Source organism: Taudactylus pleione, unplaced genomic scaffold, assembly GCF_031769625.1.
Source record: "Taudactylus pleione unplaced genomic scaffold, aTauple2 ptg000317l, whole genome shotgun sequence".
Classification (NCBI taxonomy): domain Eukaryota; kingdom Metazoa; phylum Chordata; class Amphibia; order Anura; family Myobatrachidae; genus Taudactylus; species Taudactylus pleione.
This window is the reverse complement of record NW_028284718.1, coordinates 3,604,863-3,620,855: the sequence shown is the minus strand read 5'-3', so window position 1 is coordinate 3,620,855 and position 15,993 is coordinate 3,604,863. Positions and strand designations below refer to the sequence as shown.

General features: G+C 32.6%; 6 non-coding genes across 6 annotated transcripts; all 6 read right to left on the bottom strand.

The window, feature by feature from the left end:
* Positions 1-493: 493 nt before the first annotated feature.
* Positions 494-565, bottom strand: TRNAP-UGG (transfer RNA proline (anticodon UGG)). Its single transcript has one exon. It is a non-coding gene; the product is annotated as a tRNA-Pro (tRNA).
* A 2,158-nt stretch (positions 566-2,723) lies between these two features.
* On the bottom strand, positions 2,724-2,795 carry TRNAP-UGG (transfer RNA proline (anticodon UGG)). The gene has a single exon. It is a non-coding gene; the product is annotated as a tRNA-Pro (tRNA).
* A 3,002-nt stretch (positions 2,796-5,797) lies between these two features.
* On the bottom strand, positions 5,798-5,869 carry TRNAP-UGG (transfer RNA proline (anticodon UGG)). The gene has a single exon. It is a non-coding gene; the product is annotated as a tRNA-Pro (tRNA).
* Positions 5,870-7,564: 1,695 nt separating this feature from the next.
* On the bottom strand, positions 7,565-7,636 carry TRNAP-UGG (transfer RNA proline (anticodon UGG)). The gene has a single exon. It is a non-coding gene; the product is annotated as a tRNA-Pro (tRNA).
* Positions 7,637-10,637: 3,001 nt separating this feature from the next.
* Positions 10,638-10,709, bottom strand: TRNAP-UGG (transfer RNA proline (anticodon UGG)). Its single transcript has one exon. It is a non-coding gene; the product is annotated as a tRNA-Pro (tRNA).
* Positions 10,710-13,249: 2,540 nt separating this feature from the next.
* On the bottom strand, positions 13,250-13,321 carry TRNAP-UGG (transfer RNA proline (anticodon UGG)). Its single transcript has one exon. It is a non-coding gene; the product is annotated as a tRNA-Pro (tRNA).
* Positions 13,322-15,993: the final 2,672 nt, after the last annotated feature.

Below are 15,993 nucleotides of genomic sequence, written 5' to 3'. Positions count from 1 at the left end.
CACAGAAGAAAGGCAAAAGAAAACCTTGCACTTTCATTTTTGAACTTTTTGTGTTTCAAAATGAGACTATTCTTTTAAAACATTCAAAGCTATCTAGACAGTAGGGAACCTGCAGTTTTCCTAATATACCACAATACAGTTGAAATTTGAATAAGTATGCTCTTATTTTTAGAACAACTAAAATGTTTCCGTAAGATTCTATTGATAGTTTTCTTTGTGTGCTTATTTGGAAAGTGCAGTGACAAGATTTAAAAATGGCTACAGAGTTTGGACTTGTCTGATCGATAAAACCCAAGACTTGTCAAAAGCTATGTGTAAATCATGCATAAATAGAAGAAACGCAATTGAAAAATGATGAAGGCAAGATTCATAAGTATGTACAAATTCTATTGGGAGTATGGCAAAAACAAAACTCAGTTGATGCTATTGACTTAGCCAATTGAGAAAATCAGATTTATATAAACCATGAGATGTACTGTACAAAAGAAATAGAGGGCTCGTCCAGGATTTGAACCCGGGACCTCTCGCACCCAAAGCGAGAATCATACCCCTAGACCAACGAGCCAACTGAAATAAGGGTGGTTTATTTGATTTCTTAACTATTTTATGTGAAAATGGTATTCTTTTAAAGCAGTCACTAATGTATACAAGGAGGAAATATTAGCATAAATAAAATATTTCCTAATAGTCAATATTTTTCTAAGTATACTTGCTTGGAAATTGCTGTACAAAGTTTTATGATGCCCAGCAGAGTTTTTCTGATGGATAAAACCCAAGACATGTCACATGCTATGTGCAGATAAGTACTTACAAATAATTTTAGCAGTTTGACAAAAATCAAAATTCAATTCTGCAAATAAGTAAATCCAATCTATTTTGAGAGTTTTGAAAAAACAAAATTCAGTTGAAATTCACTCTGGAAATTGACTTCAATAAGATAATGGAACCATGTCAAAGTATCTAAAAATTTGGGCTTGTCCGGGATTTGAACCCGTGACCTCTTGCACCCAAAGTGAGAATCATAGAGTCATCAAGTAAGCATGTTTAATTTGATTTCTTAACTGTTTTTATGTGAAAATTGTATTATTTTAAAGTAGTCACTAATGTATACAAGGTGGAAATATTAGAATAAATGAAATATTTCCTAATAGTAAATATTTTTCGAAGTATACTTGCTTGGAAATTGCTGTGCAAAGTTTTATGATGCCTGCAGAGTTTTTCTGATGGATAAAACCCAAGACATGTCACATGCTATGTGCAGATAAGTACTTACAAATAATTTTAGCAGTTTGACAAAAAACAAAATTCAATTGTGCAAATAAGTAAATCCAATCTATTTTGAGAGTTTTGAAAAAACAACATTCAGTTGAAATTCACTCAGGAAATTGACTTCAATAAGATAATGGAACCATGTCAAAGAATCTGAAAATTTGGGCTCGTCCAGGATTTGAACCCGGGACCTCTCGCACCCAAAGTGAGAGTCATAGAATCATCAAGTAAGCACATTTTATTTGATTTCTTAACTGTTTTTATGTGAAAATTGTATTATTTTAAAGCAGTCACTAATGTATAAAAGGAGGAAATATTATCATAAATAAAATATTTCCTAATAGTCAATATTTTTCTAAGTATAACTGCTTGGAAATTGCTGTGCAAAGTTTTATGATGCCCAGCAGAGTTTTTCTGATGGATAAAACCCAAGACATGTCACATGCTATGTGCAGATAAGTACTTACAAATAATATTAGCAGTTTGACATAAAACAAAATTCAATTCTGCAAATAAGTAAATCCAATCTATTTTGAGAGTTTTGAAAAAACAAAATTCAGTTGAAATTCACTCAGGAAATTGACTTCAATAAGATAATGGAACCATGTCAAAGAATCTGAAAATTTGGGCTCGTCCACGATTTGAACTTGGGACCTCTCGCAACCCTAAGCGAGAATCATAACCCTAGACCAACAAGCCACCTACCTGACCATTTTTCTATTGATTTTTCAATTGATTTAAAGAAAATAGCTTTTTGTTTTTAAAAACACCATATACATTTATGTAAAAATGAATTTGTAGAATAAATAAAATATTTCCTTATGGTCCAGTAGATAGTTTTCTAAGTATGCATATAGGAAAAGTGCAGGGACAAGATTTGTGAGTGCATACAGAGTTTGGACTTCTCTCATGGACGAAGCTAAACACTTGTCATATGCAATGTACAAATCATGCTTCCAGACACAGAAGAAAGGCAAAAGAAAACCTTGCACTTTCATTTTTGATCTTTTTGTGTTTCAAAATGAGACTATTCTTTTAAAACTTTCAAAGCTATCTAGACAGTAGGTAACCTGCAGTTTTCCTAATATACCACAATACAGTTGAAATTTGAATAAGTATGCTCTTATTTTTAGAACAACTAAAATGTTTCCGTAAGATTCTATTGATAGTTTTCTTTGTGTGCTTATTTGGAAAGTGCAGTGACAAGATTTAAAAATGGCTACAGAGTTTGGACTTGTCTGATCGATAAAACCCAAGACTTGTCAAAAGCTATGTGTAAATCATGCATAAATAGAAGAAAGGCAATTGAAAAATGATGAAGGCAAGATTCATAAGTATGTACAAATTCTATTGGGAGTTAGGCAAAAACAAAACTCAGTTGATGCTATTGACTTAGCCAATTGAGAAAATCAGATTTATATAAACCATGAGATGTACTGTACAAAAGAAATAGAGGGCTCGTCCAGGATTTGAACCCGGGAACTCTCGCACCCAAAGCGAGAATCATACCCCTAGACCAACGAGCCAACTGAAATAAGTGTGGTTTATTTGATTTCTTAACTGTTTCTATGTGAAAATGGTATTCTTTTAAAGCAGTCACTAATGTATACAAGGAGGAAATATTAGCATAAATAAAATATTTCCTAATAGTCAATATTTTTCTAAGTATACTTGCTTGGAAATTGCTGTGCAAAGTTTTATGATGACCAGCAGAGTTTTTCTGATGGATAAAACCCAAGACATGTCACATGCTATGTGCAGATAAGTACTTACAAATAATTTTAGCAGTTTGACAAAAAACAAAATTCAATTGTGCAAATAAGTAAATCCAATTTATTTTGAGCGTTTTGAAAAAACAACATTCAGTTGAAATTCACTCAGGAAATTGACTTCAATAAGATAATGGAACCATGTCAAAGAATCTGAAAAGTTAGGCTCGTCCTGGATTTGAACCCGGGACCTCTCGCACCCAAAGTGAGAGTCATAGAATCATCAAGTAAGCACATTTTGTTTGATTTCTTAACTGTTTTTATGTGAAAATTGTATTCTTTTAAAGCAGTCACTAATGTATAAAAGGAGGAAATATTATCATAAATAAAATATTTCCTAATAGTCAATATTTTTCTAAGTATACTTGCTTGGAAATTGCTGTGCAAAGTTTTATGATGCCCAGCAGAGTTTTTCTGATGGATAAAACCCAAGACATGTCACATGCTATGTGCAGATAAGTACTTACAAATAATATTAGCAGTTTGACATAAAACAAAATTCAATTCTGCAAATAAGTAAATCCAATCTATTTTGAGAGTTTTGAAAAAACAAAATTCAGTTGAAATTCTCTCAGGAAATTGACTTCAATAAGATAATGGAACCATGTCAAAGAATCTGAAAATTTGGGCTTGTCCACGATTTGAACCTAGGACCTCTCGCAACCCTAAGCAAGAATCATAACCATAGACCAACAAGCCACCTACCTGACCATTTTTCTATTGATTTTTCAATTGATTTAAAGAAAATAGCTTTTGTTTTTAAAAACACCATATACATTTATGTAAAAATGAATTTGTAGAATAAATAAAATATTTCCTTATGGTCCAGTAGATAGTTTTCTAAGTATGCATATAGGAAAAGTGCAGGGACAAGATTTGTGAGTGCCTACAGAGTTTGGACTTCTCTCATGGACGAAGCTAAAGACTTGTCATATGCAATGTACAAATCATGCTTAAAGACACAGAAGAAAGGCAAAAGAAAACCTTGCACTTTCATTTTTGAACTTTTTGCATTTCAAAATGAGACTATTCTTTTAAAACATTCAAAGCTATCTAGACAGTAGGGAACCTGCAGTTTTCCTAATATACCACAATACAGTTGAAATTTGAATAAGTATGCTCTTATTTTTAGAACAACTAAAATGTTTCCGTAAGATTCTATTGATAGTTTTCTTTGTGTGCTTATTTGGAAAGTGCAGTGACAAGATTTAAAAATGGCTACAGAGTTTGGACTTGTCTGATCGATAAAACCCAAGACTTGTCAAAAGCTATGTGTAAATCATGCATAAATAGAAGAAAGGCAATTGAAAAATGATGAAGGCAAGATTCATAAGTATGTACAAATTCTATTGGGAGTATGGCAAAAACAAAACTCAGTTGATGCTATTGACTTAGCCAATTGAGAAAATCAGATATATATAAACCATGAGATGAACTGTACAAAAGAAATAGAGGGCTCATCTGGGATTTGAACCTGGGAACTCTCGCACCCAAAGCGAGAATCATACCCCTAGACCAATGAGCCAACTGAAATAAGTGTGGTTTATTTGATTTCTTAACTGTTTTTATGTGAAAATGGTATTCTTTTAAAGCAGTCACTAATGTATTCAAGGAGGAAATATTAGCAGAAATAAAATGTTTCCTAATAGTCAATATTTTTCTAAGTATACTTGCTTGGAAATTGCTGTGCAAAGTTTTATGATGACCAGCAGAGTTTTTCTGATGGATAAAACCCAAGACATGTCACATGCTATGTGCAGATAAGTACTTACAAATAATATTAGCAGTTTGACAAAAAACAAAATTCAATTGTGCAAATAAGTAAATCCAATCTATTTTGAGAGTTTTGAAAAAACAACATTCAGTTGAAATTCACTCAGGAAATTGACTTCAATAAGATAATGGAACCATGTCAAAGAATCTGAAAATTTGGGCTCGTCCACGATTTGAACCTGGGACCTCTCGCAACCCTAAGCGAGAATCATAACCCTAGACCAACAAGCCACCTACCTGACCATTATTCTATTGATTTTTCAATTGATTTAAAGAAAATAGCTTTTTGTTTTTAAAACCACCATATACATTTATGTAAAAATGAATATGTAGAATAAATAAAATATTTCCTTATGGTCCAGTAGATAGTTTTCTAAGTATGCATATAGGAAAAGTGCAGGGACAAGATTTGTGAGTGCCTACAGAGTTTGGACTTCTCTCATGGACGAAGCTAAAGACTTGTCATATGCAATGTTCAAATCATGCTTCCAGACACAGAAGAAAGGCAAAAGAAAACCTTGCACTTTCATTTTTGAACTTTTTGTGTTTCAAAATGAGACTATTCTTTTAAAACATTCAAAGCTATCTAGACAGTAGGGAACCTGCAGTTTTCCTAATATACCACAATACAGTTGAAATTTGAATAAGTATGCTCTTATTTTTAGAACAACTAAAATGTTTCCGTAAGATTCTATTGATAGTTTTCTTTGTGTGCTTATTTGGAAAGTGCAGTGACAAGATTTAAAAATGGCTACAGAGTTTGGACTTGTCTGATCGATAAAACCCAAGACTTGTCAAAAGCTATGTGTAAATCATGCATAAATAGAAGAAAGGCAATTGAAAAATGATGAAGGCAAGATTCATAAGTATGTACAAATTCTATTGGGAGTATGGCAAAAACAAAACTCAGTTGATGCTATTGACTTAGCCAATTGAGAAAATCAGATATATATAAACCATGAGATGTACTGTACAAAAGAAATAGAGGGCTCGTCCGGGATTTGAACCCGGGACCTCTCGCACCCAAAGCGAGAATCATACCCCTAGACCAACGAGCCAACTGAAATAAGTGTGGTTTATTTGATTTCTTTACTGTTTTTATGTGAAAATGGTATTCTTTTAAAGCAGTCACTAATGTATACAAGGAGGAAATATAGCATAAATAAAATGTTTCCTAATAGTCAATATTTTTCTAAGTATACTTGCTTGGAAATTGCTGTGCAAAGTTTTCTGATGACCAGCAGAGTTTTTCTGATGGATAAAACCCAAGACATGTCACATGCTATGTGCAGATAAGTACTTACAAATAATTTTAGCAGTTTGACAAAAAACAAAATTCAATTGTGCAAATAAGTAAATCCAATTTATTTTGAGCGTTTTGAAAAAACAACATTCAGTTGAAATTCACTCAGGAAATTGACTTCAATAAGATAATGGAACCATGTCAAAGAATCTGAAAAGTTAGGCTCGTCCTGGATTTGAACCCGGGACCTCTCGCACCCAAAGTGAGAGTCATAGAATCATCAAGTAAGCACATTTTGTTTGATTTCTTAACTGTTTTTATGTGAAAATTGTATTCTTTTAAAGCAGTCACTAATGTATAAAAGGAGGAAATATTATCATAAATAAAATATTTCCTAATAGTCAATATTTTTCTAAGTATACTTGCTTGGAAATTGCTGTGCAAAGTTTTATGATGCCCAGCAGAGTTTTTCTGATGGATAAAACCCAAGACATGTCACATGCTATGTGCAGATAAGTACTTACAAATAATATTAGCAGTTTGACATAAAACAAAATTCAATTCTGCAAATAAGTAAATCCAATCTATTTTGAGAGTTTTGAAAAAACAAAATTCAGTTGAAATTCTCTCAGGAAATTGACTTCAATAAGATAATGGAACCATGTCAAAGAATCTGAAAATTTGGGCTTGTCCACGATTTGAACCTGGGACCTCTCGCAACCCTAAGCGAGAATCATAACCATAGACCAACAAGCCACCTACCTGACCATTTTTCTATTGATTTTTCAATTGATTTAAAGAAAATAGCTTTTGTTTTTAAAAACACCATATACATTTATGTAAAAATGAATTTGTAGAATAAATAAAATATTTCCTTATGGTCCAGTAGATAGTTTTCTAAGTATGCATATAGGAAAAGTGCAGGGACAAGATTTGTGAGTGCCTACAGAGTTTGGACTTCTCTCATGGACGAAGCTAAAGACTTGTCATATGCAATGTACAAATCATGCTTAAAGACACAGAAGAAAGGCAAAAGAAAACCTTGCACTTTCATTTTTGAACTTTTTGCGTTTCAAAATGAGACTATTCTTTTAAAACATTCAAAGCTATCTAGACAGTAGGGAACCTGCAGTTTTCCTAATATACCACAATACAGTTGAAATTTGAATAAGTATGCTCTTATTTTTAGAACAACTAAAATGTTTCCGTAAGATTCTATTGATAGTTTTCTTTGTGTGCTTATTTGGAAAGTGCAGTGACAAGATTTAAAAATGGCTACAGAGTTTGGACTTGTCTGATCGATAAAACCCAAGACTTGTCAAAAGCTATGTGTAAATCATGCATAAATAGAAGAAAGGCAATTGAAAAATGATGAAGGCAAGATTCATAAGTATGTACAAATTCTATTGGGAGTATGGCAAAAACAAAACTCAGTTGATGCTATTGACTTAGCCAATTGAGAAAATCAGATATATATAAACCATGAGATGTACTGTACAAAAGAAATAGAGGGCTCGTCCGGGATTTGAACCCGGGACCTCTCGCACCCAAAGCGAGAATCATACCCCTAGACCAACGAGCCAACTGAAATAAGTGTGGTTTATTTGATTTCTTTACTGTTTTTATGTGAAAATGGTATTCTTTTAAAGCAGTCACTAATGTATACAAGGAGGAAATATAGCATAAATAAAATGTTTCCTAATAGTCAATATTTTTCTAAGTATACTTGCTTGGAAATTGCTGTGCAAAGTTTTATGATGACCAGCAGAGTTTTTCTGATGGATAAAACCCAAGACATGTCACATGCTATGTGCAGATAAGTACTTACAAATAATTTTAGCAGTTTGACAAAAAACAAAATTCAATTGTGCAAATAAGTAAATCCAATTTATTTTGAGCGTTTTGAAAAAACAACATTCAGTTGAAATTCACTCAGGAAATTGACTTCAATAAGATAATGGAACCATGTCAAAGAATCTGAAAAGTTAGGCTCGTCCTGGATTTGAACCCGGGACCTCTCGCACCCAAAGTGAGAGTCATAGAATCATCAAGTAAGCACATTTTGTTTGATTTCTTAACTGTTTTTATGTGAAAATTGTATTCTTTTAAAGCAGTCACTAATGTATAAAAGGAGGAAATATTATCATAAATAAAATATTTCCTAATAGTCAATATTTTTCTAAGTATACTTGCTTGGAAATTGCTGTGCAAAGTTTTATGATGCCCAGCAGAGTTTTTCTGATGGATAAAACCCAAGACATGTCACATGCTATGTGCAGATAAGTACTTACAAATAATATTAGCAGTTTGACATAAAACAAAATTCAATTCTGCAAATAAGTAAATCCAATCTATTTTGAGAGTTTTGAAAAAACAAAATTCAGTTGAAATTCTCTCAGGAAATTGACTTCAATAAGATAATGGAACCATGTCAAAGAATCTGAAAATTTGGGCTTGTCCACGATTTGAACCTGGGACCTCTCGCAACCCTAAGCGAGAATCATAACCATAGACCAACAAGCCACCTACCTGACCATTTTTCTATTGATTTTTCAATTGATTTAAAGAAAATAGCTTTTGTTTTTAAAAACACCATATACATTTATGTAAAAATGAATTTGTAGAATAAATAAAATATTTCCTTATGGTCCAGTAGATAGTTTTCTAAGTATGCATATAGGAAAAGTGCAGGGACAAGATTTGTGAGTGCCTACAGAGTTTGGACTTCTCTCATGGACGAAGCTAAAGACTTGTCATATGCAATGTACAAATCATGCTTAAAGACACAGAAGAAAGGCAAAAGAAAACCTTGCACTTTCATTTTTGAACTTTTTGCGTTTCAAAATGAGACTATTCTTTTAAAACATTCAAAGCTATCTAGACAGTAGGGAACCTGCAGTTTTCCTAATATACCACAATACAGTTGAAATTTGAATAAGTATGCTCTTATTTTTAGACCAACTAAAATGTTTCCGTAAGATTCTATTGATAGTTTTCTTTGTGTGCTTATTTGGAAAGTGCAGTGACAAGATTTAAAAATGGCTACAGAGTTTGGACTTGTCTGATCGATAAAACCCAAGACTTGTCAAAAGCTATGTGTAAATCATGCATAAATAGAAGAAAGGCAATTGAAAAATGATGAAGGCAAGATTCATAAGTATGTACAAATTCTATTGGGAGTATGGCAAAAACAAAACTCAGTTGATGCTATTGACTTAGCCAATTGAGAAAATCAGATATATATAAACCATGAGATGAACTGTACAAAAGAAATAGAGGGATCATCTGGGATTTGAACCTGGGAACTCTCGCACCCAAAGCGAGAATCATACCCCTAGACCAATGAGCCAACTGAAATAAGTGTGGTTTATTTGATTTCTTAACTGTTTTTATGTGAAAATGGTATTCTTTTAAAGCAGTCACTAATGTATTCAAGGAGGAAATATTAGCAGAAATAAAATGTTTCCTAATAATCAATATTTTTCTAAGTATACTTGCTTGGAAATTGCTGTGCAAAGTTTTATGATGACCAGCAGAGTTTTTCTGATGGATAAAACCCAAGACATGTCACATGCTATGTGCAGATAAGTACTTACAAATAATATTAGCAGTTTGACAAAAAACAAAATTCAATTGTGCAAATAAGTAAATCCAATCTATTTTGAGAGTTTTGAAAAACCAACATTCAGTTGAAATTCACTCAGGAAATTGACTTCAATAAGATAATGGAACCATGTCAAAGAATCAGAAAATTTGGGCTCGTCCACGATTTGAACCTGGGACCTCTCGCAACCCTAAGCGAGAATCATAACCCTAGACCAACAAGCCACCTACCTGACCATTATTCTATTGATTTTTCAATTGATTTAAAGAAAATAGCTTTTTGTTTTTAAAAACACCATATACATTTATGTAAAAATGAATATGTAGAATAAATAAAATATTTCCTTATGGTCCAGTAGATAGTTTTCTAAGTATGCATATAGGAAAAGTGCAGGGACAAGATTTGTGAGTGCCTACAGAGTTTGGACTTCTCTCATAGACGAAGCTAAAGACTTGTCATATGCAATGTACAAATCATGCTTCCAGACACAGAAGAAAGGCAAAAGAAAACCTTGCACTTTCATTTTTGAACTTTTTGTGTTTCAAAATGAGACTATTCTTTTAAAACATTCAAAGCTATCTAGACAGTAGGTAACCTGCAGTTTTCTTAATATACCACAATACAGTTGAAATTTGAATAAGTATGCTCTTATTTTTAGAACAACTAAAATGTTTCCGTAAGATTCTATTGATAGTTTTCTTTGTGTGCTTATTTGGAAAGTGCAGTGACAAGATTTAAAAATGGCTACACAGTTTGGACTTGTCTGATCGATAAAACCCAAGACTTGTCAAAAGCTATGTGTAAATCATGCATAAATAGAAGAAAGGCAATTGAAAAATGATGAAGGCAAGATTCATAAGTATGTACAAATTCTATTGGGAGTATGGCAAAAACAAAACTCAGTTGATGCTATTGACTTAGCCAATTGAGAAAATCAGATATATATAAACCATGAGAGGTACTGTACAAAAGAAATAGAGGGCTCGTCCGGGATTTGAACCCGGGACCTCTCGCACCCAAAGCGAGAATCATACCCCTAGACCAACGAGCCAACTGAAACAAGTGTGGTTTATTTGATTTCTTAACTGTTTTTATGTGAAAATGGTATTCTTTTAAAGCAGTCACTAATGTATACAAGGAGGAAATATTAGCATAAATAAAATTTTTCCTAATTGTCAATATTTTTCTAAGTATACTTGCTTGGAAATTGCTGTGCAAAGTTTTATGATGACCAGCAGAGTTTTTCTGATGGATAAAACCCAAGACATGTCACATGCTATGTGCAGATAAGTACTTACAAATAATTTTAGCAGTTTGACAAAAAACAAAATTCAATTGTGCAAATAAGTAAATCCAATCTATTTTGAGAGTTTTGAAAAAACAAAATTCAGTTGAAATTCTTTCAGGAAATTGACTTCAATAAGATAATGGAACCATGTCAAAGAATCTGAAAATTTGGGCTTGTCCACGATTTGAACCTGGGACCTCTCGCAACCCTAAGCGAGAATCATAACCATAGACCAACAAGCCACCTACCTGACCATTTTTCTATTGATTTTTCAATTGATTTAAAGAAAATAGCTTTTTGTTTTTAAAAACACCATATACATTTATGTAAAAATGAATTTGTAGAATAAATAAAATATTTCCTTATGGTCCAGTAGATAGTTTTCTAAGTATGCATATAGGAAAAGTGCAGGGACAAGATTTGTGAGTGCCTACAGAGTTTGGACTTCTCTCATGGACGAAGCTAAAGACTTGTCATATGCAATGTACAAATCATGCTTAAAGACACAGAAGAAAGGCAAAAGAAAACCTTGCACTTTCATTTTTGAACTTTTTGCATTTCAAAATGAGACTATTCTTTTAAAACATTCAAAGCTATCTAGACAGTAGGGAACCTGCAGTTTTCCTAATATACCACAATACAGTTGAAATTTGAATAAGTATGCTCTTATTTTTAGAACAACTAAAATGTTTCCGTAAGATTCTATTGATAGTTTTCTTTGTGTGCTTATTTGGAAAGTGCAGTGACAAGATTTAAAAATGGCTACAGAGTTTGGACTTGTCTGATCGATAAAACCCAAGACTTGTCAAAAGCTATGTGTAAATCATGCATAAATAGAAGAAAGGCAATTGAAAAATGATGAAGGCAAGATTCATAAGTATGTACAAATTCTATTGGGAGTATGGCAAAAACAAAACTCAGTTGATGCTATTGACTTAGCCAATTGAGAAAATCAGATATATATAAACCATGAGATGAACTGTACAAAAGAAATAGAGGGATCATCTGGGATTTGAACCTGGGAACTCTCGCACCCAAAGCGAGAATCATACCCCTAGACCAATGAGCCAACTGAAATAAGTGTGGTTTATTTGATTTCTTAACTGTTTTTATGTGAAAATGGTATTCTTTTAAAGCAGTCACTAATGTATACAAGGAGGAAATATTAGCAGAAATAAAATGTTTCCTAATAGTCAATATTTTTCTAAGTATACTTGCTTGGAAATTGCTGTGCAAAGTTTTATGATGACCAGCAGAGTTTTTCTGATGGATAAAACCCAAGACATGTCACATGCTATGTGCAGATAAGTACTTACAAATAATATTAGCAGTTTGACAAAAAACAAAATTCAATTGTGCAAATAAGTAAATCCAATCTATTTTGAGAGTTTTGAAAAAACAACATTCAGTTGAAATTCACTCAGGAAATTGACTTCAATAAGATAATGGAACCATGTCAAAGAATCTGAAAATTTGGGCTCGTCCACGATTTGAACCTGGGACCTCTCGCAACCCTAAGCGAGAATCATAACCCTAGACCAACAAGCCACCTACCTGACCATTTTTCTATTGATTTTTCAATTGATTTAAAGAAAATAGCTTTTTGTTTTTAAAAACACCATATACATTTATGTAAAAATGAATATGTAGAATAAATAAAATATTTCCTTATGGTCCAGTAGATAGTTTTCTAAGTATGCATATAGGAAAAGTGCAGGGACAAGATTTGTGAGTGCCTACAGAGTTTGGACTTCTCTCATGGACGAAGCTAAAGACTTGTCATATGCAATGTACAAATCATGCTTCCAGACACAGAAGAAAGGCAAAAGAAAACCTTGCACTTTCATTTTTGAACTTTTTGTGTTTCAAAATGAGACTATTCTTTTAAAACATTCATAGCTATCTAGACAGTAGGGAACCTGCTGTTTTCCTAATATACCACAATACAGTTGAAATTTGAATAAGTATGCTCTTATTTTTAGAACAACTAAAATGTTTCCGTAAGATTGTATTGATAGTTTTCTTTGTGTGCTTATTTGGAAAGTGCAGTGACAAGATTTAAAAATGGCTACACAGTTTGGACTTGTCTGATCGATAAAACCCAAGACTTGTCAAAAGCTATGTGTAAATCATGCATAAATAGAAGAAAGGCAATTGAAAAATGATGAAGGCAAGATTCATAAGTATGTACAAATTCTATTGGGAGTATGGCAAAAACAAAACTCAGTTGATGCTATTGACTTAGCCAATTGAGAAAATCAGATATATATAAACCATGAGAGGTACTGTACAAAAGAAATAGAGGGCTCGTCCGGGATTTGAACCCGGGACCTCTCGCACCCAAAGCGAGAATCATACCCCTAGACCAACGAGCCAACTGAAATAAGTGTGGTTTATTTGATTTCTTAACTGTTTTTATGTGAAAATGGTATTCTTTTAAAGCAGTCACTAATGTATACAAGGAGGAAATATTAGCATAAATAAAATGTTTCCTAATTGTCAATATTTTTCTAAGTATACTTGCTTGGAAATTGCTGTGCAAAGTTTTATGATGACCAGCAGAGTTTTTCTGATGGATAAAACCCAAGACATGTCACATGCTATGTGCAGATAAGTACTTACAAATAATTTTAGCAGTTTGAAAAAAACAAAATTCAATTGTGCAAATAAGTAAATCCAATCTATTTTGAGAGTTTTGAAAAAACAACATTCAGTTGAAATTCACTCAGGAAATTGACTTCAATAAGATAATGGAACCATGTCAAAGAATCTGGAAAAGTTGGGCTCGTCCAGGATTTGAACCCGGGACCTCTCGCACCCAAAGTGAGAGTCATAGAATCATCAAGTAAGCACATTTTATTTGATTTCTTAACTGTATTTATGTGAAAATTGTATTATTTTAAAGCAGTCACTAATGTATAAAAGGAGGAAATATTATCATAAATAAAATATTTCCTAATAGTCAATATTTTTCTAAGTATACCTGCTTGGAAATTGCTGTGCAAAGTTTTATGATGCCCAGCAGAGTTTTTCTGATGGATAAAACCCAAGACATGTCACATGCTATGTGCAGATAAGTACTTACAAATAATATTAGCAGTTTGACATAAAACAAAATTCAATTCTGCAAATAAGTAAATCCAATCTATTTTGAGAGTTTTGAAAAAACAAAATTCAGTTGAAATTCACTCAGGAAATTGACTTCAATAAGGTAATGGAACCATGTCAAAGAATCTGAAAATTTGGGCTCGTCCACGATTTGAACTTGGGACCTCTCGCAACCCTAAGCGAGAATCATAACCCTAGACCAACAAGCCACCTACCTGACCATTTTTCTATTGATTTTTCAATTGATTTAAAGAAAATAGCTTTTTGTTTTTAAAAACACCATATACATTTATGTAAAAATGAATTTGTAGAATAAATAAAATATTTCCTTATGGTCCAGTAGATAGTTTTCTAAGTATGCATATAGGAAAAGTGCAGGGACAAGATTTGTGAGTGCCTACAGAGTTTGGACTTCTCTCATGGACAAAGCTAAAGACTTGTCATATGCAATGTACAAATCATGCTTCCAGACACAGAAGAAAGGCAAAAGAAAACCTTGCAATTTCATTTTTGAACTTCTTGTGTTTCAAAATGAGACTATTCTTTTAAAACATTCAAAGCTATCTAGACAGTAGGGAACCTGCAGTTTTCCTAATATACCACAATACAGTTGAAATCTGAATAAGTATGCTCTTATTTTTAGAACAACTAAAATGTTTCCGTAAGATTCTATTGATAGTTTTCTTTGTGTGCTTATTTGGAAAGTGCAGTGACCAGATTTAAAAATGGCTACAGAGTTTGGACTTGTCTGATCGATAAAACCCAAGACTTGTCAAAAGCTATGTGTAAATCATGCATAAATAGAAGAAAGGCAATTGAAAATGATGAAGGCAAGATTCATAAGTATGTACAAATTCTCTTGGGAGTATGGCAAAAACAAAACTCAATTGATGCTATTGACTTAGCCAATTGAGAAAATCAGATATATATAAACCATGAGATGTACCATACAAAAGAACCCGGGACCTCTCGCACCCAAAGCGAGAATCATACCCCTAGACCAACGAACCAACTGAAATAAGCCTGTTTTATTTGATTTCTTAACTATTTTATGTGAAAATGGTATTCTTTTAAAGCAGTCACTAATGTATACAAGGAGGAAATATTAGCATAAATAAAATATTTCCTAATAGTCAATATTTTTCTAAGTATACTTGCTTGGAAATTGCTGTACAAAGTTTTATGATGCCCATCAGAGTTTTTCTGATGGATAAAACCCAAGACATGTCACATGCTATGTGCAGATAAGTACTTACAAATAATTTTAGCAGTTTGACAAAAAACAAAATTTAATTCTGCAAATAAGTAAATCCAATCTATTTTGAGAGTTTTGAAAAAACAAAATTCAGTTGAAATTCACTCTGGAAATTGAATTCAATAAGATAATGGAACCATGTCAAAGTATCTAAAAATTTGGGCTCGTCCAGGATTTGAACCAGTGACCTCTTGCACCCAAAGTGAGAATCATAGAGTCATCAAGTAAGCATGTTTAATTTAATTTCTTAACTGTTTTTATGTGAAAATTGTATTATTTTAAAGCAGTCACTAATGTATACAAGGTGGAAATATTAGAATAAATAAAATATTTCCTAATAGTCAATATTTTTCTAAGTATACTTGCTTGGAAATTGCTGTGCAAAGTTTTATGATGCCCAGCAGAGTTTTTCTGATGGATAAAACCCAAGACATGTCACATGCTATGTGCAGATAAGTACTTACAAATAATTTTAGCAGTTTGACAAAAAACAAAATTCAATTGTGCAAATAAGTAAATCCAATCTATTTTGTGAGTTTTTAAAAAATAATATTCAGTTGAAGATTTTACTCAGGAAATTGATTTCAATAAGATAATGGAACTATGTCAAAGAATCTGAAAATTTGGCCTCGTCCTTGATTTGAACCCGGGACCTCTCACACCCTAAGCGAGAATCATAACCCT